This window comes from Lutra lutra, chromosome 5 (genome assembly GCF_902655055.1).
Source record: "Lutra lutra chromosome 5, mLutLut1.2, whole genome shotgun sequence".
Taxonomy (NCBI): domain Eukaryota; kingdom Metazoa; phylum Chordata; class Mammalia; order Carnivora; family Mustelidae; genus Lutra; species Lutra lutra.
Window position 1 is genome coordinate 152,512,503 of NC_062282.1, and position 24,803 is coordinate 152,537,305.

Here is a 24,803-nt window from a genome sequence, read left to right on the forward strand (position 1 = left end):
AAGATTCTGAGAAACAAACTGAGGGTTTTGGAGGGGAGGAGGGTGGGAGGATGGGTAAGCCTGGTGCTGGGTATTACGGAGGGCATGTATTGCATGGAGTACTGGGTGTGGTGCATAAACAATGAATCCTGGAACACTGAAAAAAATTAAATTAAAAAAATAAAATTAAAGATTAAAGAAATGCAAAAAAATAAAAAAATTAAAGTGATTATTGATAGATAAAAAAATTTATTAATGTCTTCTCAAACAAACATCTCTTTTACTGACAAGTAGGTCAAGAAATAAAACCTACATGAACTATAGCTCAATAAAGGTGTCACTTTAAAAATGTAGAAAAAGAAATCAGACCTGCCCAGCCCAGTAAACTCTGGTGATCCCCTGCAAAGAGTAACTACCTCATCCAACTTGGAGGTTACTCCTTCACACATACACCACATTTTGATTAAAAAATAATTAACATAAAATATTATCTTAGTTTTAGATGCACAATATACTGATAAAACAACTCTATACATTACTCAAAGATCTCCATAATAAATGCAGTCACCATATGACATTGTTACAATATCAGTGACTACATTCCTCATGTTCTACTATTCATCCCTGTGACTTAAACGCTTTATAACTGGAAGTTTATGACTCTTAATCTCCTTTATTTATTTTACCTTTGCTGCACCCACCTCCCCTCTGGCAACTACCAGTTTGTTCTCTGTATTTAACAGTCAGTTCTGTTGTTGTTTGTTCAGATGTCACATATAAGTAAAATTATATAATATTTGTCTTTCTCTTTCTCACTTATCTCGGTGTAATACCTTCTAAGCTATCCATGTTGTGGCAAATGGCAAGCTCTCATTATTTTATGACCGAGTAATATTCCATCGTGTGTGTATATGTGTATCTATTCATCTATCAATGCACACTTGGCTAAGTTTATTCCTATGTGATTTGACATTGGGCCAGATGGATTTAAATGATATATCCAGAACATTCCATCCTAGAACAGCAGAATGTACATTGTTTTCAAGAGCATGTGGAACATTCTCCAGATTAGACTGCATATTAGACCACAAAACATGTTTCAACAAGTTTCAAAAGATCAAAGTCATACCATGCACCTTTTTCAGACCATAATGCTATGAAACTAGAAATCAACCACAAGAAAAAATATGGAAAGAGCACAAGTACATGGAGGTTAAATTACATGCTACTACACAGTGAATGGATCAACCAAGAAATGAAAGAGGAAAATAAAAAATTCATGGAACCAAGTAAAAATAAATATATAGCATTCCAAATTCTTTGGAATACAGCAAAGCAGTTCTAAGCCTTAAGTTTATACCAATATAGGTCTATCTCAAGATAAGAAAAATCTCAAATAAACAACCTAACCTTATACCTGGAGGAGCTAGAAAAGGAAGAACAATCAAAACCCAAATATAGTGGAAGGAAGGAAATAATACCAGCTATAGCAGGAGTAAATGAAATAAACCTATAAAACCAATAGAAGAGTTCAATGAAATGAGGAGCAGGTACTTTGAAAACATAAACAAAATTGATAAACCTGTAGCCAGATTCTTTAAAAGAGAGAAAGAAGGAAAGAGCAAGAGCTCACATAAAATCAGAATTAAAGAGGCAAAATACAAAGTGACACAATAGAAATACAAAGAATTGTAAGAGAATATGAGACTGACTCACGATGAATTGTAAGAGAATATTATGAAAAATTGTATAGCAAGAAGCTGAATAACATAAAGAATTGGATAAATTCATCAGTGATATTGGTCTGAAAATCTCCTTTTTGGTAGGGTCTTTGCCTGGTTTAGGGATCAGGGTAATGCTGGCTTCATAGAAAGAGTCTGGAAGTTTTCCTTCTGCTTCAATTTTTTGAAACAGCTTCAGGAGAATAGGTGTTATTTCTTCTTTGAAAGTTTGGTAGAATTCCCCAGGGAATCCGTCAGGTCCTGGGCTCTTGTTTTTTGGGAGGTTTTTGATCACTGCTTCAATCTTATGACTAGATATCGGTCTATTCAGGTTGTCCATTTCTTCCTGGTTCAATTTTGGGAGTTTACAGTTTTCCAGGAATGCATCATTTCATCTAGGTTGCTTAGCTTATTGGCATATAACTGTTGATAATAACTTCTGATGATTGTTTCTACTTCCTTGGTGTTAGTTGTGATCTCTCCCTTTTCATTCATAATTTTATGAATTTGGGCTTTCTCTCTTTTCTTTTGGATTACTGTGGCCAATGGTTTACTGATCTTATTGATTCTTTCAAAAAACCAGCTTCTAGTTTCATTGATACGTTCTACTTTATCTCTGGTTTCTACCTCATTGATCTCAGCTCTAATCTTGATTATTTCCCTTCTTATGTGTGGAGTTGGTTTGATTTGTTGTTGATTCTCCAGTTCTTTAAGGTGTAGAGACAGCTGGTGTGTTCTGGATTTTTCAATTTTTTTTGAGGGATGCTTGGAGGGCTATGTATGTCCCCCTTAGGACCGCCTTTGCTGTATCCCATAGGTTTTGGACTGAAGTGTCTTCATTCTCATTGGTTTCCCTGAATTGTTTAAGTTCTTCTTTGATCTCCTGGTTGATCCAAGCATTCTTAAGCAAGGTGGTCTTTAGCTTCCAGGTGTTTGAGTTCCTTCTGAACTTTTCCTTGTGATTGAGCTCCAGTTTCAAAGCATTGTGAACTGAGAATATGCAGGGAATAATCTCAGTCTCTTGGTATCGGTTGAGTCCTGATTTGTGACCCATTATGTGGTCTGTTCTTGAGACGGTTCCATGTGCACTTGAGAAGAATGAGTATTCTGTGTTAGGGTGGAATGTTCTGTATATATCTATGAGATCCATCTGGTCCAATGTGTCATTCAAAGATCTTGTTTCTTTATTGATTTTCTGCTTCGATGATCTGTCTATTTCTAAGAGAGGCATGTTAAGATCTCCTACTATTAATGTATTCATATCAATATGACTCTTTATCTTGATTAACAGTTTTCTTATGTAATTGGCTGCTCCCATATTGGGGGCATAGATATTTACAATTGTTAGATCATCTTGGTGGATAGTCCCTTTAAGAATGATGTAGTGTCCTTCTGTATCTCTGACTACAGTCTTTAGATTAAAATCTAATTTATCTGATATGAGAATCGCTATCCCAGCCTTCTTTTGAGGCCCATTGACATGAAAGATGCTTCTCCATCCCTTCACTTTCAGTCTGGGTGTATCTTTAGGTTCAAAATGGGTCTCCTGTAGACAACATATGGATGAGTTCTGTCATTTTATCCAATCTGCAACCCTGTGCCATTTTATGGGCGCATTTAGGCCATTCACATTGAGAGTGATTATTGATAGATACGTTTTATTTGGCATCGTGTTACCTTTGAAGTCTTTCTTTCTGTAGATTGTCTCTATATTTCTGTTCAATGCTATTCTTAGAATTTTTCCTCTTTTATAGAACCCCCCTTAATATTTCCTGCAGTGTTGGCTTGGTGGTTGCATAGTCTTTTAAGCCTTGCCGGTCTTGGAAACTCTTTATCTCTCCATCCATTTTGAATGTCAGTCTTGCTGGATAAAGTATTCTTGGCTGCATGTTCTTCTCATTTAATGCCCTGAATAGATCTTGCCGTCCCTTTCTGGCTTGCCAGGTCTCTGTGGACAGGTCTGACGTTATTCTGATGTGCTTTCCTCTGTAAGTAAGGAGCCTCTTTGTCCTCGTGGCTTTCAAGAGATTATACCTACAATTATGATTCCTCAATTTGACTCTCAGGTGCCTTGATTGTGGAAAGAACCAAGATGCCCTTCAATGGACAAATGGATAAGGAAGATGTGTTCCATATACACCATGCAGTATTATGCCTCCATCAGAAAGGATGAATACCCAACTTTTGTAGCAACATGGACAGGACTGGAAGAGATTATGCTGAGTGAAATAAGTCAAGCAGAGAGAATCAATTATCATGTGGTTTCACTTATTTGTGGAGCATAACAAATAGCATGGAGGACATGGGGAGTTAGGAGAAGGCATTTGGGGGAAATTGGAAGGGGAAGTGAACAATGAGAGACTATGGAATCTAAAAAACAATCTGAAGGGTTTGAAGAGGTGCGGGGGTGGGAGGTTGGGGTAACCAGGTGGTGGGTATTAAATAGGGCACGGACAGCATGGAGCACTGGGTGTGGTACAAAAACAATGAATACTGTTATGCTGAAAATAAATAAAAGAAAAAAATATATATATAAAAGAATTGGATAAATTTTTTGAAACATGTAACCTTCCAAAACTTGAATCAGGAAGACATAGACAATCTGAACAGGCTGATTACCACCAATGAAATTGAATCAGTAATAAAAATACTGCAACAGCAAATGTCAGGACCAGGCAACCTCCCAAGTGAATTCTAGAAAACATGTAAAGAAGAGTAAATACCTGTTCATCTCAAACAACTCCTAAAAATAGAAAAGAAAGAAAAACTTCCAAATGCATTCTATAAAGCCAAAATTACCCTGATACCAACATTGGATAAAGTCATTTAAAAAAAGAAGAACTCCAGGATGATGTCTCTAATAAACATAGATGCAAAAATGCTCACAAAATATTAGCAAGCCAAATCTAACAAAGCTTTAGAAATCACTCACCTGGATCAAGTTGAAGGTATTCCAAATGCAAATTGTGGTTCAATAGATACAAATCACTCAAAACAAACCAATCAACATGATATATTAAATTAATAAGAGAAAGAATAAAAACCATATGATGATTTCAATAGATGTAGAAATAAACACTGACAATGTACAACATTTATTTACATTAAGAAGAAGATTTAGAGGGAACAAACCTCAACATAATAAAGCCAATGTATGTAAAACCCACAGTGAACATCATACTTGATGGTAAAAATCTCAAAGCAGCTTTCCTAAGCTCAGGAACAAGACAAGGGTGTCCACTTGCCTTTATTCAACATTGTACTATAAGTCCTTAGGCACAGCATCAGACAAGAAAAAGGAATAAAAGGTATACAAATTTGTAACGAAGTAAAATGTTCTCTATTTGCGGATGACATGATACCATACAGAGAAAAATCTGAAGGCCCCCAAAAAAACAACTAGAACTGATCAATGAATTCAGTAATGGCACAGGATATAAACTCAAGATACAGAAATCCATTGTATTCCCCAAAACTAATAATAGAGCAGCAGAAAGAGAAATTACAAAAACAGCCCCATACAATTGCACCAAAAATATAAAATACCTAGAAATAAACTTTAAAAAAAATAGTGAAAGACCCATGCCCTGAAAACTAAAAAACATCGGTGAAAGACAAGATGATACACAAAAAAATGAAAAGATAATTCTTGTTCATAGATTGGAAGAACAATTACTATAAAATATACATAAAATGCATAACACTATGCAAATTTAAGGCAACCCTATGGAAATACCAAAAGCATTTTTCACAGAACTGGAACAAGTAATATTAATTTTTTTATTTTTTTAATTGTTTTATGTTAGTCACCATACAAGACAGCATTAGTTTTTCATGTATTCCAAAATTCATTGTTTATATATAATACCCAGAGTTGCATGCAATACATGCCCTTCTTAATACCCACAACCAGGCTCACCTACTGGAGGAAAAATAGATACCAGATCAATGGAACAGAACTGAAAGTCCAGATAAACCCACAAGTATATGGTTAATTAATGTACAACAAAGGAAGCAAGAAGATGCAAAAAGAAAAAGCATTTTTTAAAACAAATTATTTTAGGAAAACTGGACAGCTATATGCAAAAGAATGAAACTGGACCACTTTTTAGACCATATCCAAAAATAAACTCAAAATGCATCAAAGACCTAAATGTGAGATGTGAAGCCATAAAACTTCTAAAAAATATGTACAGTGGGGCACTTGGGTGGCTCAGTGGGTTAAGCCTCTGCCTTCAGCTCAGGTCATGATCTCAGGGTTCTGGAATCGAGCCCCGCATTAGGCTCTCTGCTTAGCAAGGGGCCTGCTTCTCCTCCTGCCCTGCCTCTGCCTGCCTCTCTGTCTACTTGTGATCTCTTTCTTTCTGTCAATTAAATAAATAAAATCTTTAAAAAATGTGTACAGTAATTTTTTGGATGTCTCCCTCAGCAACGTATTTATGAATATGTCTCTCCAGGCAAGGCAAACAAAAGCAAAAATAAATTGTTGTGACTACAAGAAAATAAAAAGCTTCTGCATGGGGAAGCAAACTATACACAAAGCAGAAGGTAACTCAGTAAATGGGAGAAGATATTTGCAAAGTAATATATTTGTGGAGCGTAAACACAGAGGACACAGGGAGATGGAGAGAAGTGAGTTGGGGGAAATTGAAGGTGGAGACAAACCATGAGAGACTGTGGACTCTGAGAAACAAACTGAAGGTTTTGGAGGGGAGAGGAGTGGGAGGTTGGGTGAGCCTGGTGGTGGATATTATGGAGGGTATGTATTGCATGGAACACTGGGTGAGGTGCATAAATGATGAATTCTAGAACACTGAAAAGAAAAAAATAAATATATAAGATAAATATATATATAAATAAATAAACATCTGATATATATAATAAATATATATCTGATAAGGGATGAATATAAAAAACATAGAAAGAACTTACAGAACACCCCCCAAAAAATCCAAGTTAAATTGGGCAGACAACCTGAATAGATATTACCCCCCCTAAAAAAAAACCCAAACAAAAGCATGCAGCTGACCAATACATATGAGAAAATGACCATCACTAATCATCAGGGAAAAGCAAATCAAAACCAGAGTGAAATATCTCACACCAGTGAAAATGGCCAGTGATAACAAGGTAAAAAACAGCAGTTGTTGTTGAGGATATGGAATGAAGGGAACTACCATGCCTGTTGTGAGAATATGAATTGGAACCAGTGCAGAAAACATTATGGAGTTTCCTCAAAAGACTACAAATAGAAATACCATATAATCTACTCATTCTACTATTCTACATATACCCAAAGAAAATAGCACTAATTCAAAAAGATATATGTACCTCCACATTTATTGCAGCATTACAATTACAATTACAATTACAATTATAGCATTACAATTACAACTACAAGTTACAGTAGTCAAGATATGGTAGCAATGCAAGTGTGCATTGGTAGATGAATAGATACACATATACATACACACACAATGAAATATTACTCAGCCATAAAATAATGAGAGCTTGCCACAACATGGATAGCTTAGAAGATATTACACTAAGTGAGATAGGTGAGAAAGAGAAAGACAGATATTATATAATTTTACTTATATGTGACATCTGAACAAACAAACAAACAAACGGAAAACTGTTAAATACAGAGAACAAACTGGTAGTTGCCAGAGGGGAGGTGGGTGCAGCAAAGGTAATATAAATAAAAGAGATTAAGAGTCATAAACTTCCAGTTAGAAGGCATGTAAGTCATTGGGATGAATAGTACAACATACGGAATATACTCAATAATATTATAACAATGTCATGTGGTGACTGCACTCACTGTGGTGAACGCTGAGTAATGTGTAAAATTCCCGAATCAATATGTTGTGCACCTAAACCTAATATAATGTTTTATGTTAATTATATCAACCAAAAAACATAGCATATACTCCATGTTGGAGGAAGAAGTTTCCTTTTGCAGGGAATTACCAGAGTTTATTGGGCTGACAGCCAGTCCTACCTCTTTTTCTTCTTTTTGAAATGATAGTTTTTAAGAGCTGCAGTTCACATAGCTCTTATTTCTTGACCTACTTGTAAGTGAAATGAATATTTTCTTTAAAAGACATTAATAAAAATATTTTTAACAGGAAGAGCTTTGAGTGTGCTCATCTAGGACAATTACCAAGTAGCAAAAGAAGAATCCAGGGTGCAGGATATGATGTAAGGAATGCTGCCATTTGTAAAAGGAGAAAATAGATGTGCATCTTTGCCCATATGTTCATAAAATGGACCTGTAAGGATGAAACGGTTCCTGTGGTACAGAAACTTGATAAATGGCCATTGTGTGTGAAGGGAATTATTATTATTATTATTATTATTATTATTAGTAGTAGTAGTAGTAGTAGTAGTAGTAGTAGTAGTAGTAGTATATAATAATGCTCAAATTATAAATGGTATACTGGATTTCCATTCAAAAAAACAAATGAAAACATAAAAATTAAAGCCAGAATATAAGTGCCAAGGGCACAGAGTTACTCTCTATTCAGTTTCCACCTCAATTTGGTATACTGCCATTTATTTATTTGGTTGTTTGTTTGTTTGGTCACCATACAGCACTTCATTAATTTTTGATATACTGTTCCATAGTTCATTGTTTGCATATATAATACCCAGTGTTTCTTGCAATACATGCCCTCCTTAATACCCATCACCAGGCTAACCCATTCCCCCACATCCCTCCCCTCTGAAACCCTGTTTATTTCCCAGGGTCCATAGTCCCTCATGGTTAATCTCCGCCTCCGATTCTGCCCCCTTCAGTTTTCCCTTCCTTCTTCTAATGTCTTCCATGCTATTCTTTATGTTCCACATATAAGTGAGACCACATGATAATTGTCTTTCTCCACTTGACTTATTTCACTTAGCATAATCTCCACCAGTTCCATCCATGTTGATGCAGATGGTAGGTATTCATCCTTTCTGATGGCTAAATAATATTCCAATGTATGTATGGACCACATCTTCTTTATCCATTCATCTGTTGAAGGGCATCTTGGCTCCTTCCACAGTTCTGCTAGTGTGGACACTGCTGCTATGAATATTGGGGTGCAGGTTTCCCTTCCTTTCACTACATCTGTATCATTAGGGTAAATACCTAGTAGTACAATTGCTGAGTCTTAGAGTAGCTCTATTTTCAACATCTTGAGGAACCTCCATCTTGTTTTCCAAAGTGACTGTATCATCTTGCATTCCCAGTAAGAGTGTAACAGAGTTCCCCTTTCTCCACACCCTTGTCAACATTTGTTGTTTACTGACTTGTTAATTTTTGCCATTCTAACAGGTGTAAGGTGGTTCTGATTTGAATCTGTAAGGTGGTTCTGATTTGAATTTCCATGATGGCTAACGATGTTGAACATTTTTTCATGTGTCTGTTAGCCATTTATACGTCTTCATTGGAGATGTGTCTGTTCATGTCTTCTGGCCATTTTTCTGACTTATTTGTTTTTGGGTGTTGAGTTTCAGAAAATCTTTATAGATCATGGATACTAGCCCTTTATCGCTAGTGTCATTAGCAAATATCTTCCCCCAGTTCCGTGGGTAGCATTTTTGTTTCGTTGACTGTTTCCTTTGATGTGCAGAAGCTTTCTATCTGGATGAAGTCCTAAAAGTTCATTTTCATTTTTGTTTCCCTTGCCTTTGGAGACGTGTCTTGAAAGAACTTGCTGTGGCTGATGTTGAAGAGGTTACTGCCTATGTTCTCCTCTAGGATTTTGATGGATTTCTGTCTCACATTGAGGTCTTTCATCCATTTTGAGTTTCTCTTTGTACATGGTGTAAGAGAGTGGTCGAGTTTCATTTTTCTGTATATAGCTGTCCAATTTCCTCAGCACCACTTGTTGTAGAGACTGGCTTTTTCCCATTGGACATTTGATCCCGCTGTTGAAGATTAGTTGACCATAGAGTTGAAGGTCCATATCTGGGCTCTCTATGCTGTTGCATTAATGTGTTTCTTTTTGTGCCAGTACCATGTTGTCTTGGTGATCACAGTTTTGTATTATAGCTTAAAGTCAGGCAATCTCATGCTCCCAGCTTTGTTTTTCTTTTTCAACATTTCCTGGCAATTCAGGGTCTTTTCTGATTCCATACAAATTTTATTTTTTTTAAGATTTTATTTATTTATTTGACAGAGAGAGATCACAAGTAGACAGAGAGGCAGGCAGAGAGAGAGAGAGAGAGGGAAGCAGGCTCCCTGCCGAGCAGAGAGCCCGATGCGGGACTCGATCCCAGGACCCTGAGATCATGACCTGAGCCGAAGGCAGTGGCTTAACCCACTGAGCCACCCAGGCACCCCTCCATACAAATTTTAGAACTGTTTGTTCTAGCACTTTGAAAAATGCCATTGGTATTTTTATCTGGATGTTGTTGAAAGTATAGATTGGCAGCATAGACATATTATACATTAATGTCTATGAAAAATACATTTTAACAATGTATCTTCTTCCAATCCATGAGCATGGAATGTTTTTTCCATCTTTTTATGTCTTCCTCAATTTCTGTCGGAAATGCTCTGTAGTTTCTAGAGTATAGCTCCTTTACCTCTTTGGTTAGGTTTATTCCAAAGTATTTTACAATTTTTAGTGCTATTGTAAATGGAATTGGTTCTCTAATTTCTCTTTTTACAGTTACATTGTTAGTATATAGAAAAGCAAATGATTTATGTGCATTAATTTTATATCCTGCCACATTACTGAATAGCTGTATGAGTTCTAGTAATTCAGGGGTGGAGTCTTTTTCACATAAAGTTTCATGTCATCTCTGAAGAGAAAGAGTTTGACTTCTTCTTTGCCATTTGAGTGCGTGTTATTTCTTTTTGTTGTCTGATTGCTGATGCTAGGACTTCAAGTACTATGTTGAAAAATAGTGGCAAGAGTGGGCATTCTTGTCATGTTCCTAATCTTCAGGGAAAAACTCTCAGCTTTTCCCCATCGAGAATGATATTCGCTGTGGGCTTTTCATAGATGGTTTTTATGAATTTGAGGAATGTTCCCTCTATTCCTACACTCTGAAGAGTTTTGGTCAGGAAAGGATACTGTGTTTTGTCAAATTCCTTTTCTGCATCAATTGAGAGGACTGTATGGTTCTTATCTCTTCTCTTATTAATGTGTTCTATCACATTGATTGATTTGTGAATGTTGAAACACTTTTGGATCACAGGAATTAATACCAATTGGTTGTGATGGATAATCCTTTTAATGTACTGATGGAACCTATTGACTAGGAACTTGTTGAGAATTTTTGCATCCATATTCATCATGGATATTGGTCTGTAATTATCCTTTTTGATGGTTTTTTTTCCCCCGGTTTGGGAGTCAAGGTAATGCTGACCTCATAGAATGAGTTATGAAGTTCTCCTTCTGTGTCTATTTTTTGAAACAGCTTCAGGTGAATAAGTATTATTTCTTCTCTGAATGTTTGGTAGAATTCCCAAGGGAATCCATCAGGCCCTGGACTCTCGTTTCTTGGGAGGTTTTTGATCACTGCTTCAATTTCATTTCTGGTTATTGATCTATTCAGGTTTCCAATTTCTTCCTGTTTCAATCTTGGTAGATTATAGGTTTCCAGGAAGGCATCCATTTCTTCCAGGTTGTTTTATTGGCATATAGTTGTTGATAATAATTTCTAATAATTGTCTCTATTTCTTTGGTGTTATTCGTGATCTCTCCCCTTCATTCATAATTTTATTAATTTGGTCCTTTCTCTTTTCTTTGGATAAGATCAGCCAGTGGTTTATCTGTCTTATTAATTCTTTCAAAGAAGCAGCTTCTAGTTTCACTGAGGAGCTCTACTGTGTTTCTTGTTTCTAATTCATTGATCTCTATTCTAATCTTTATTATTTTTCTTCTACTGCTTGGCTTAGCCTATATTAGTTGTTCTTTCTCCAGTTCTTGAAGGTGTAAAGTTTGCTTGTGTATTTAGGATTTTTCTGTTTTTCTGAGCAAGTTTTGACTGGTTATGTATTTCCCCCATAGGATGGCCTTTGCAGTATCCCATAGGTTTTGGACTGATGTGTTTTGTTCTCATTGGTTTCCATGAATTGTTTAAGTTCTCTGATTTCCTGGTTGACCTAAACATTCTTAAACAGGATGGTCTTTAGCTTCCTGTTTGAATTTCTTCCAAATTTTTTCTTGTGATTGAGTTCCAGCTTTAAAGCATTATGGTCTGAGAATGTTCAGGGAATACTCTCAATCTTTTGGTAGGTTGAGATCTGATTTGTGACTCAGTATGGCCTATTCAGGAGAAATTTCCATGTGTGTTTGAGAAGAATGATTGTTCTGTTGTTTTAGGGTGGAATGTTTTGTATATATCTATGAAGTCTATCTAATCTAGTGTGTCATTCAAAGCTCTTGTTTCTTTGTTTATCTTCTGCTTAGATGATCTGTGTATTTCTGAGAGTGGATTTTAAGGTCTCCTACTATTAAAGCATTATTATGAATACATTTCTTTATTTTGGTTAACAGTAGGCCTATGTAGTTGGCTGTTCCCATGTTGGGGGCATAGATGTTTAAAATTTTTACATCTTCTTGTTGGATAGACCCTTTTAGAATGATATAGTGCCTTTTGTATCTCTTAATACAGTCCTTAGCTTAAAATTTAATTTGTCTGATATGAGAATTGCTACCCCAAGTTTCATTGGAAGTCCGTTGGCATGAAAAACCGTTCTTCATCCCCTCATTTTCAGTCTGGATCTAAGTTTTTTTTTTTAATTTTATTTATTTTTTTAATTTCTTTTCAATGTCCAGGATTCATTGTGTATGCACCATACCTAGTGCTCAATGCAATATGTGCCCTCCACAATACCCACCATCAAGCTCACCCTACATCCCACCCACTTCCCATCCAAAACCTTCAGTTAGTTCCTCAAAGTCCACAGTCTCTCATGGTTCATCTCCCCCTCCATTTTCTCCCAAATCCCTTCTCCTCTCTATCTCCCCGTGTCTCCCTGTTATTCCTTATGCTCCACAAATAAGCAAAACCATATGATAATTGACTCTCTCTGCTTGACTTACTTCACTCAGCAAAATCTCTTCCAGTCCTCTCCTTGTTGATACAAAAGCTGAGTATTCATCCTTTCTGATGGAGGCATAATACGCCAAAGTATATATGGACCACATCTTTATCCATTCGTCTATTGAAAGGCATCTTTGTTCTTTCCACAGTTTGGTGACTGTGGCCATTGCTGCTATGAACATTGTGGTACATATGGCCCTTCTTTTCACTACATCTGTATTTTTGGTGTAAATACCCAGTAGTGCAATTGTAGGGTCATAGGGCAGCTCTATTTTTAATTTCTTAAGGAATCTCCACATTGTTTTTCAAAGTAGCTGCACCAACTTGCATTCTCACCAACAGTGTAAGAGGGCTCCCCTTTCTCCACATCCTCTCCAACACATGTTTTTAACTCTCTTGTTAATTTTGGCCATTCTAACTGGTGTAAGGTGATATCTCAATGTGGTTTTGATTTGAATCTCCCTGATGGCTTGTGTTGATGAACATTTTTTCTGTTAGCTATTTGTATGTCTTCATTGGAGAAGTGTCTGTTCATGTCTTCTGCCCATTTTTTGACATGATTATCTGTTTTGTGTGTGTTGAATTTGAGGAGTTCTTCATAGATCTTGGATATCAGCCCTTTGTCTCTAGTGTCATTTGCAAATATCTTCTCCCATTCTGTGGGCTGCCTCTTTGTTTTGTTGACTGTTTCCTTTGATGTGCACAAGGTTTTGATCTTGATGAAGTCCCAAAAGTTCATTTTCGCTTTTGTTTCTTTTGCCTTTGGAGACATATCTTGAAAGAAGTTGTTGTGGCCAATGTCAAAGAGGTTACTGCCTATGTTCTCCTCTAGGATTCTGATGGATTCCTGCCTCACATTGAGGTGTTTCATCCATTTCGAGTTTATCTTTGTGTGTGGTGTAAGAGAATGGTCAATTTTCATTCTTCTACCCACAGCTGTCCAATTTTCCCAGCACGATTTATTGAAGAGACTCTCTTTTATCCACTGTATATTTTTTTCCTGCTTTGTCAAAGATTATTTGACCATAGAGATGCGGGTCCATATCTGGGCTCTCTAGTCTGTTCCATTGGTCTAGGTGTCTATATTTGTGTCAGTGCCATGCTGTCTTGGTGATCACAGCTTTGTAGTAAAGCTTGAAATCAGGCAACGTGATGCCCCCAGTTTTGTTTTTCTTTTTCAACATTTCCTTAGCGATTCGGGGTCTCTTCTGATTCCATACAAATTTTAGGATTGTTTGCTCCTGCTCTTGGAAAAATGCCAGTGGAATTTTGATCAGAATGGCATTGAAAGTATAGATTGCTCTATGCAGTATAGACATTTTAACAATGTTTATTCTTCCAATCCATGAGCATGGAATGGTCTTCCATCTTTATGTTGTTTTCTTCAATTTCTTTCATGAGTGTTCTGTAGTTCCTTGAGTACAGACGCTTTACCTCTTTGGTTAAGTTTATTCCCAGGTATCTTATGGTTCCTGGTGCTATATTAAATAGAATCAATTCTCTAATTTCCCTTTCTGTATTTTCATTATTAGTGTATGAGAAAGCAATTGATTTCTGTGCATTGATTTTGTATCCTGCCATGTTACTGAATTGCTGTGTGAGTTCTAGAAGTTTGGGGGTGGAAACTTTTGGGTTGTCCATATAAAGTATCATGTCATCTGTGAAGAGAGAGAGTTTGACTTCTTCATTGTCAATTTGAATACCTTTTATTTCTCTTTGGTGTCTGATTGCTGTTGCTAGGACTTCTAATACTATGTTGAACAAGAGTGGCAAGAGTGGGCATCTTTGTAGTGTTCCTGATCTGAAAGGGAAGGCTGCCAGCTTTTCCCCATTGAGGATGACATTCACTGTGGGTTTTTCATAGATAGATTTTATGAAGTTGAGGAATGTTCCCTCTATCCCTATACTTTGAATTGTTTTAATCAGGAACGGATGCTGTATCTTGTCAAATGCTTTTTTCTGCATCAGTTAAGAGGACCATATGGTTCTTCTCTCTTCTCTTATTGATTTGTTCTAGCACATTGATTGATTTATGAATGTTGAACCACCCTGGCAACCCAGGGTTAAATCCTGCCTCGTCATGGTGGATAATCTTTTTAATGTATTGTTAGATCCTATTAACTGGGGTCTTGTTGCCAATCTTGGCATCCATATTCATCAGGGATATTGGTCAGAAATTCCCCTCTTTGGTGGGGTCTTTACCTGGTTTGGGGATCAGAGTAATGCTGGCTTCATAGAAAGAGTCTGGAAGTTTTGCTTCTGCTTCAATTTTTTGAAACAGCTTCAGGAGAATGGGTATTATTTCTTCTTTGAAAGTTTGGTAGAATTCTCCAGGGAATTTTTCGGGTCCCAGGCTCTTGTTTTTTGGGAGGTTTTTGATCAATGCTTCAATCTCGTTACTAGATATCGGTCTATTCAGGTTGTCAATTTCTTCCGGTTCAATTTTGGGAGTTTATAGTTTTCCCAGAATGCATCCATTTCATCTAGGTTGCTTAACTTATTGGCATATAACTGTTGATAATAACTTCTGATGATTGTTTCTACTTCCTTGATGTTAGTTGTGATCTCTCCCTTTTCATTCATAATTTTATGAATTTGGGCTTTCTCTCTTTTCTTTTGGATTAGTGTGGCCAATGGTTTATCGATCTTATTGATTCTTTCAAAAAAACCAGCTTCCAGTTTCATTGATGCATTCTACTGTATCTCTAGTTTCCATCTCATCGATCTCTGCTCTAATCTTGATTATTTCTCTTCTTGTGTATGGGGTTAGCTTAATTTCTTGTTGATTCTCTAGTTGTTTAAGGTGTAGAGACAGCTGGTGTGTCCTGGATTTTTCAATTTTTTTGAGGGATGCTTGGACGGCTATGTATTTCCTCCCTAGGACCGCCTTTGCTGTATCCCATAGGTTTTGGACTGAAGTGTCTTCATTCTCATTGGTTTCCCTGAATTGTTTAAGTTCTTCTTTGATTTCCTGGTTGATCCAAGCATTCTTAAGCATGGTGATCTTTGGCTTCCAGAAGTTCGAATTCCTTCCAAACTTCACTTGTGGTTGAGTTCCAGTTTCAAAGCAGTGTGATCTGAGAATATGCATGGAATAATCTCAGTCTTTTGGTATCAGTTGAGTCCTGATTTGTCACCCATTATGTGGTCTATTCTGGAGAAGTTTCCATGTGCACTCGAGAAGAATGCGTATTCTCTTGTTTTAGGGTAAAATGTTCTATATATATCTACGAGGTCCATCTGGTCCAATGTGTCATTCAATGCTCTTGTTTCTTTATTGATTTTCTGCTTGGATGATCTATCTATTACTGAGTGGCATATTATGATCCCCTACTATTAATGTATTCATATCAATATGACTCTTAATGTTGATTAACAGTTGTCTTCTGTAGTTGGCTACTCCCATATTGGGGGCATAAATATTTAGAATGTTATATCTTCTTGATGGATAGACCCTTTAAAATGATGTAGTGTCCTTCTGTATCTCTGACTATAGTCTTTAGCTTAAAATCTAATTTATCTGATATGAGAATCACTACCCCAGCTTTTTTTGAGGCTAACTGGCATGAAAGATGCTTTTCCGTCCCTTCACTGTCAGTCTAGATGAATCTTTAGGTTCCCATGGGTCTCTTGTAGACAGCATATGGATGGGTCATGTCATTACACCCACTCTGCAACCCTGTGTCATTTTATGGGAGTGTTTAGACCATTCACATTGAAAGTCATTATTGAAAGATACGTTTTTATAGACATCATGTTGCCTGTTAAGTTGTTTCTATAGATTGTCTCTGTAAATTTCTATTCTATGTCACTTTTGGGTTCTTTCTTCTTTTATAGAACCCCCCTTATTATTTCTTCTAGTGCTGGCTTGGTGGTTACATAATCTTTTAAACCTTGCCAGTCTTGGAAGCTCTCTATCTCACCATCCATTTTGAAATTCAACCTTCCTGGATAAAATATTCTTGGCTGCATGTTCTTCTCATTTAGTGTCCTGAATATGCCTTGCCAGCCCTTTCTGGCTTGCCAGGTTTCTGTGGACAGGTATGACCTTTTTCTGATGGACCTTACTCTGTATGTAATGAATCTCTTCCCCCTACCTGCCCTCAGGAGCTCTTGTCTAAAATTATGATTCATCATTCTCACAATCAAGTGTCTCAAGGTCTTTCTAGATTCATTGATTTGGGGGGGGGGTGATCTTTCTACCTCTAGGACATGAACACTGGTTCCATTCCCCAGGTTGGGAAATTTTTCATTGAGAATATGTTCAATGATATCTTCTAGTCTTCTTTCTTTCTCCTCCCCCTCAGAGATCCCAATAATTCTGACATTGGAATGTTTCATGGTGTCATTTATTTCCCTAATTCTGTTTTCATGGTTTCTAAGCTGATTGTTCCAGGACTCCTCCTGATCCTTTTTCTCTATCAGTTTGTCCTCTAGATCACTAATTCTATCTTCTGTGTCAGTTTCCCTAGATGCTAGAGAATTTAGATTAGATAACACATTGTTAACATCTTCCCTGGTGGCTTTCACTTCTGCCCTAATCAATTCCATTTTGTCATTTATGGTTTTCTCCAACCTAGCCATTGCCTGGATAATTGTTAGCCTGAATTCCCTTTCTGACATACTGTTTATGTCCATATCCAATAGCTCTGATGGAGAGGGCACAGTCTTTGAATTTTTCCCCTATTGGGCTTTCCTCCTCCTAGTCATTTTGGTGAAAGATGGCTGAGGAGATGTGTAGCTGAATGTATCAACCGTGGTCCAGGCAAGGTGCACCCTGGAATGCTTCTGAGCAATCAAGAGTCCCCACCAAAAAGAGAAAAAAAGAAAAAGAGAGAGAGAGACAGAGACAGGAAAAGAAAAAATAAAAAAAAGAAGAGAAGACGCAGCCCAAATGGGTCCCAAAGATAAGATTTATAAAGTATACAAAGAAAAACAGACAAACAAAAAGACTAACAAAAGTAAATGACAAGAAAAAAAAGAACCCAGCCAAAATGAACCCCAAGTATAAGATTTATATACTACCAGAACAGGGGCATCTGAGTGGCTCAGTGGGTTAAATCATCTGCCTTTGGCTCAGGTCATGATCCCAGGGTCCTGGGATCGAGCCCTGCATTGGGCTCTCTGTTCAGCAGGGAGACTGCTTCTTCCCCTCTATCTCTCTCTCTCTGCCTAACTCTCTGCTTACTTGTGATCTCTGCCTGTCAAATAAATAAATAAAATCTTAAAAAAAAAGATTTATGTACTACCAGAACAAAAACAAACACACAGAAACACTGACAGAAGAAAAAGATGGGAGGGTGGTTATAAATTCTCAGTGTGGGCAGGGAAGATTATTTTGATTCTTCCTGGGTGTATTTTGATATCTTTGTTAAAGGACTCAACTTTCCTAAGATAAAGGGGGATTAAAACTGGTTTATATATAGGGGTAGTATATATAGGTAGACTGGGGAAAGAGGATTACCTTGAAGCTTATCTCAATATGAATATTAAAAAAAAATAGAAAAAAAAACTCGTATATGTATCCAAAAAGTTCAAGTTAAAATATTTTTTATGGAATTTGTTGTACTGAACCTCTCATTGTGATGGTAAATAGGCTAAAAATTATAAAAAATATAAAAAGATCAAGATTACTGGGAATGAATTAAAAATAAAAGTTGTCAATGAAGTATACAGGTTCTAGGGCAATACCAGGAGCTTAATATCTTCTTTTCCCCTGATTTTGGGGTTTTACAGTTTTATGGGGATTCTGTGGTGGTTGTCCTCTTTTTTGTTGTTGTTGTTTTTTGTTTTTGTTTTTTGGTCTGGCTTTCTAGGGGAGGGGTGTGCTGCGTGGTTTTTCAGGTAGTCTTGCTAGAGTTGAGTCCTCCTGCCCCCTATCAAGGGGCTGGGCTCTGAGGAAACCGGTTATTTAGGTTTTTGTTTTCTGGAGTTTTTTTTTTTTCTCCCCTTGCCAGCTTTTAGTTGTTCTTCCAAGGTTTAGAGTAAAGAAAACTGCATCCAGACCTCCGTCTCAGAGAGAAGCCTCAGTTCCCCTCTGGGTGCTCCAGAGCACATAAACTTCCCCTTGGCCTCCAGTTGAGCACATCCCCAGTCACAGTCTCAGGGGTTGCAGGAGCCCCTGCTAGTAACTCCATGTTACCAAAACCATGAGAAGTATTAGTCCAGAGAGCTGCTTCCAGCAGCTGCCTCCCTTGAGGCTGTCTGGGCAGGTCCAGACCCCCAGACAGATCCCAACCAGAGATAGTGCACTGAGATTTTCCTGTCAGCAGGGGCTGAGGTGCTCAGACTCTCCCTGGTCCTAGAGAGCACCAGCTAGCACCTGCATGGACCTCTCTCAGGAGAGGGTGTGGAGCATGACTCAGACCTAGGTTGTGCAGTGTGTGTGCACAGTGGAAAAGCCTGTGGTTCTAGAGAGTGCTGGCTGGCATCCACAGCAGGACTCTCTCACATGCGCTGCCTTCCAGACTCTCACACATGCTGGTGGCTCAGGGAGCAAGGCCTCAATGCTTCACTACACTCTCCATGGCAGGGCGCTGGCAGTGGTGGTCCTGGGTCTATGGACCCAGCTTAAGCTCGTGCCCATAACTGCCTGATTCCACCAATTCCCCTTAAGATCTTTTGCTCTTTTTGAGTGCTTTTAACCAGACTCCAAGTTAATGCTGGTTCCCAATCACAGGGCATTCTTGTATTGGGGTATTACTTTACAATGGGCTGCTTCTGGTGGCTCTCTCCCCCTTTTGTTTACCTTCTGATATCAGTACAACATTCCCACTCCACTTTACTTGTCCACTGGTGTCTTCTGCCCCCATAGAGATCCAGAAGTGTATAATCCTACATCTTAGACTGATTTTATGTATGTTCAGAGTGATCTGGTAGGTAATCAGCTCACTTTAGGGGACCAGTTGAAACAGGGTCTCCTACTTCTCCACCATCTTGTCCCCCTCTTGGATGTAACATTAGGTTCAAAATGATTCTCTTATAAACAGCCTATGGGTAAATCCTGTCTTTTTATTCCATCTGGAACCCTGTGACATTTCATTGGAGCATTTAGGCCATTGTCATTGAGAGTGATTATTGAAACATGAGATTTTATTGCCATCATGTTGCCTGTGAAGTCCTTCTTTCTATGGATTGTCGCTATAAATTTCTGGTCTATATTATTCTTGGAGTTTTTCTTTTTTTGTAGAACCCCCTTAATACTTTTTGCAGGGCTGGCTTGGTGTAATTGCTTCTTTCCTTATTTCTTGGTGTAATTGCTAATTCCTTATTTCTCTAGCCATTTTGAATGACAGCCTTGCTAGATAAAGTATCCTTGACTGCATGTTCTTCTCATTTAGTATCCTGAATGTGTCTTTCCAGCTGTTTCTGGTTTGCCAGGTCTCTGTAGACAGGTGTGACATTATTCTTATATTCCTCCCTCTGTGTATAAGCCGGGGATCCTGTGCACTCTACTCACTCACAATGCCAAAAATACACAGTAACAACGACCATGGTGGCTTTCACTTTCCCTTCTTAAAAATGGCTCTGTTTCTCAGAAAAGGAGCCCTCAGAACTTAAGTTTCATTTTCTGTTCTTGGAAATGCAGAGCTCTACACTGATAGCTGCTTCTCAACTACTGGCCAGATTCCTATGAGGGTGGAGCAGTGGGCAGAGATTATTTAAATCCTTCCTGTTCCTCACAGGCATTGTATGTATTTAATCTCTGAAGTGACCACAGCAGCACACAGGACCTGTTCCAGTGCAAGGCCAGTCTGTGCAGGGGAGTGTTTCTGTTGTGGGCTACAGGGAGCACTTCAACCAGGCTCAGCATTTCCTGTGTTATCAGGGAACACATTCAGAGCTCAATTTTGACACCAGAAGTTTCCTCCCGGAGCTGGTAAGCAAGAAACCACTGTGGATTGAGTACAGGTCAAAAAATAGAATTATAGATCTCTAGGTTTGAGGTTGGGAGAGTCTGCATACTTGATTTGGGGTGCTGTGGACGTGGAAGTCTGAGGGCCAGGATGTTTGGTAGATGGCTGTAAGTCAGAGTTTTTCACTATTTGGGATATTTTCAGAGGGTTGTTGGAGAACAAACCTTATTCCTGTGAACTGCAGAAGGAACATGTGAATGTCTGGGGTGTCAATGGGAAGGGCTTTTCCCCCCCAAGAACTTCTGGATCAGACACCCCCCATCTCAGGCCTAAATACTTTCTCTGGGGAGACAATAAAAAAGATAAAGATGAGCTTCAGGTGTTCAAAAATACCAAAAGAGGAGGTATGAGGCCTCTGGGTTTTCAGTGAAACTGATAGACAGCTATAAACACTGATGGAAATGCATTTACTTTACACCCAATAAAACACAATTCCTGACTTGGGATTATATTATAAAGCTGCAGTGATCAAGATAATTCAATATTTATGGCACTCTCCTTAGATAAATTGTTCAAGCCATATTGTACTGCACAGTAACAGTGAGGGATGTAGATAATGGGGGTGAAGGGACAGGGCCAGCTTTGTCATGTTGTCGAGTGATTGACTGACCTTATAAGAGCAAGGGAGTTAGAAGGACTAGGGAACAGGGTGTCAGGGGCATTATCAGATTTGGTAACCCAAACCTGGATGTCAGATGCACACCCAACTCCCTGCAAAGGCATTTAGATGACAAACAACAAGCCTCTGCAGAAATGTTTCATGCTTTGTCAAAAATTTAAATAGAAAATGAGGAAATCCTACCATCTATAACATGGGTGTACCATGAAAGCATTATGCTAAGTAAAATAAATCAGACAGACAAATACTGCATGATCTAACTGATGTGTGGAATCTAAAAATAATAAAATAAAATAAGTTCATAGAAAAAAAGACCAGACTTGTGGAGAGGTGGAAGCACAAGGTAAGAAGGAGGAAATTGGAGGAAGTGATCAAAGATACAAGATTTCAGTTATAAGAGAAGTACTAGGGAGGTAATATATAACCTGATGACTATAGATAATGTCCCCATATGACTTATCAGAACATTGTTAAGGCAATATATCTTAAGAGTTCTCATCACAAGAAGAACTGTTCTCTTTTTTCTTCTTCTTTTCCTCTTATTGAGATGATGGGTGTTAGCTGGACCTATTGTTGTAATTGCACAGTATACTTCACAGTATATGTAAATCAAATCATCATGCTATATGCCTTAAACTCATACAGTGATGTATACCCATTGTTCTTCAATAAAACTAATAAAACAATTTAAACAGAGTTACCCAATGAGCCAGTAATTCCATTGCTAGTTATATACCTAAGAGTGGTGAAAACATACATCTAGGTAAAACCAGCATGCAAATGTTCACAGCAGCATTATTACAATAAACCCTGAGATGGAATTAGTGCAGTTGTCCACCCACTGTTCAATAAAGAAAAGTGGTCTATCCATACAAGAGATCATTATTGGGCAAGATAAAAAAAATGAAGTACTGATACCTGCCACAACATGGATGCACCCCAAAACATTATGCTCAGTGAAAGCAGACAGCCCATTGGACTATGCATTCCGTGATTCCATTCATATGAAATGTCCAGAAAAGGCAAATCCTTGGGCACGAAAAATATAGTGCGGGTTTCCTAGATCTGAAGAGCAAATGGTATGAGGGAAAGAGAGATGGCAGTCGAGAGGTACAACATATCTTTTGAATCACTGGGTGTTATAAACAAACAATGAGTCATGGAACACCATATCAAAAACTAATGATGTACTGTATGGTGACTAACATAACACAATTTTTAAAAGGACATCTTTTGCATAAGGAAAATATTCTAAATTTGATTATGATGGGTGTACAACTTTGTGAATATATTCAAAGCTACTGAAAACTTTAAAGGCATGAATCATAGAATGTGTAAATTATATTTCAATAGTCACTGAAAAGAAAACCAGTAGAGGTGCTCATTTAGGAAATGTGCACATGCTAAGGGCTCAGAGGAGACCACTGAGAAATGCTCTGCCGCTGTTTTGCCAGTAGTCAGCTCCTAAGCAGGTTATAGACAGAGGGGACTTAAACAAAAGAGCATCATGAGGGTCATTCAGTCAGGAGCCAGGCAGGTATAGATACTCCTCCGCCCAGACTGCGTGAGCAGGATGTCCCACTGGGGAAGTCTGTAGGGTAGAAGTAAGCTTTTGTAGACATTCCATACCCTTCAATCCTGAGGACAAACATATCCTCACTGCATATGTCTTCAAACACAAGAGTAATTTAGTTATTTTTAACAACAGTGAAAACTGAATTTTCTACTGCATGAGGGCTTACTTCCAGATCTATCAGTGGGGTCTCCATGCTGCTGGAGATGGTCCTCACATCCAACTCCTCAGATTTCTGCCGCAGAAGGACCACAGTCCAGTGGTGCAGCTTCTTGATCATCTCCACCTACCCCTGCCTGCTTGTCTTTCCACACAGCTGGGTCCTGATTGTGTCACTGTCTCCCAGACTCTGATGCTTTCATCCAACATGAGCCCTGAATTCACACACAATGAGGAAACTGCCAAGACTCCCAACTGAGTTTGCAGACAACTCAGCCCCAGGGCACTGTGAACATTTTCACATTGGAAATTGAGTCCCAGTGTTTTATCCTGTGAAGCAGGGAAGCTATGCTACCACTTCACAGGACTCTACTGAAAGGTTTATGGTATGATCCAGGGGAAGCTCTGGGCAGGCCCACCAGCAAACTCTTGGTGAATTCTCTCTGGTCTTCTTAGGACCTCTGAGGAAGACTTTCTTCTGGTTCTTCTTACTCCCTCCAACTCTTACCACAGTGTATGAAGATTCTGATCTGTGAGTCTGTCTGGGCTGGATCTTCTGCATGCCTTTTCTTGATTAATCTTCCCCAAGCTCTATTAGTTAAACATTATTATTTCTGGTTACAAATGAGGAAATAGTCTCACAGACAAGAAACAAGCTTTGAATTACAAAGCAATGATGGGGGATCCAAGACTTAAACCCACAGTTTGATTCTCTGTTTCTATCTAGACCGGAGGGGACAAGGATCCTAGTTAATGCTGAATCTCCAGCCCCAGTGATGACTGGATGCTGATGCTTCTTCTGGGGACCTGTGTCTACTTATTGTTATCAATTACCATTTACCCCTCCCTATATGCACCCCAAATTAGTAAATTTTAGCAAAGAATGGAAGTCACAGTACTGTCTCTGTTCCCACCCTTACTCCACATTAAAGAAAATGCACTGATAGGCAAGTGTGAAGGAAAATCCCACAATGTGTCCCCACTTCTCAGGACTTTTTCAGGGAACTTGACTACCCCCTTGGGAGATAGAAAGGCCTAAAGAAATGATCACAGGATGCAGGGATTTCAGAGGGAAAGAAGCTTGTGAAATATGATGTAATCACCATCTCATCTGCTTTGAGACCAGAATCCACTGAGGCCTTTACCCACAAAGACTGCAATGGTCTCCACCAGGAGCCCCTGTGACAAACTTGAAGTGCAATAGGTCAGCAAGGATGGTGTCTCCTCCTGCATGGAGTGGAGGTGCCCTGAGCCCAGTGAGGGAGTGAATGACATGGTGGTGAGGAAGAACATGCATGGATAATGCTGAATAAAAGATAAAAAGATGGAGCCCTAGCCTTGGTTAGGCTGGAGGAACATTCTGAAATAAGAATACTTAAGAGTAGCCCTCCCTTACCCTTGTGCTCAAAGCTTTCTTTAAGAACTCTCTTGACCATTCTTAGCAATAGCCTGGGTTCTTGTTTATGGGGTACATAGAGTTTCTAGGAGAACTGAACTGCCATCATGACTCTAGGGAGACAATCTCCTGGATGAGTTCCAGGCTCACTGATTTGGTTGTATGAAGGGGTTTCTTCTGTCCCTGAGCATACTGTGTATTCTGCTTGCCTATAAGTTTGCCCCTAGTATGGGATGGGGAAGGCTGGATGACCTTATTCATGGTCCTGTGGGGCCCAGGCCAGCCAGAACATAACACCTGGCCTAGAGCCCTTGAATTATTTTCCTGGTTTGTATAAATCCCATCACAACATCTCACCTTGATTTCTCATGTGCTAGATCAATTGAAAACA

General features: G+C 38.4%; 2 protein-coding genes across 9 annotated transcripts in view; both read left to right on the forward strand.

Annotated features, from left to right (window-relative positions):
* LOC125100150 (T-cell-specific guanine nucleotide triphosphate-binding protein 2-like) overlaps positions 1-24,803 on the forward strand; it is a 267,522-nt gene that overhangs the window by 237,458 nt on the left and 5,261 nt on the right. Inside the window, exon 1 of one of the 3 annotated variants that reach the window (XM_047730087.1) lies at positions 20,365-20,628. The exons of 1 other annotated variant lie outside the window; for it this stretch is intronic. The gene's annotated coding sequence lies outside the window, so the exon portion shown is untranslated. Of the gene's footprint in view, positions 1-20,364; positions 20,629-24,803 lie in introns of those variants that run through there. One more of the 3 variants, XM_047730091.1, reaches the window with a different exon arrangement.
* The window catches only part of LOC125100147 (T-cell-specific guanine nucleotide triphosphate-binding protein 2-like), a 303,876-nt gene that overhangs the window by 107,222 nt on the left and 171,851 nt on the right, over positions 1-24,803 (forward strand). The window lies entirely within an intron of this gene.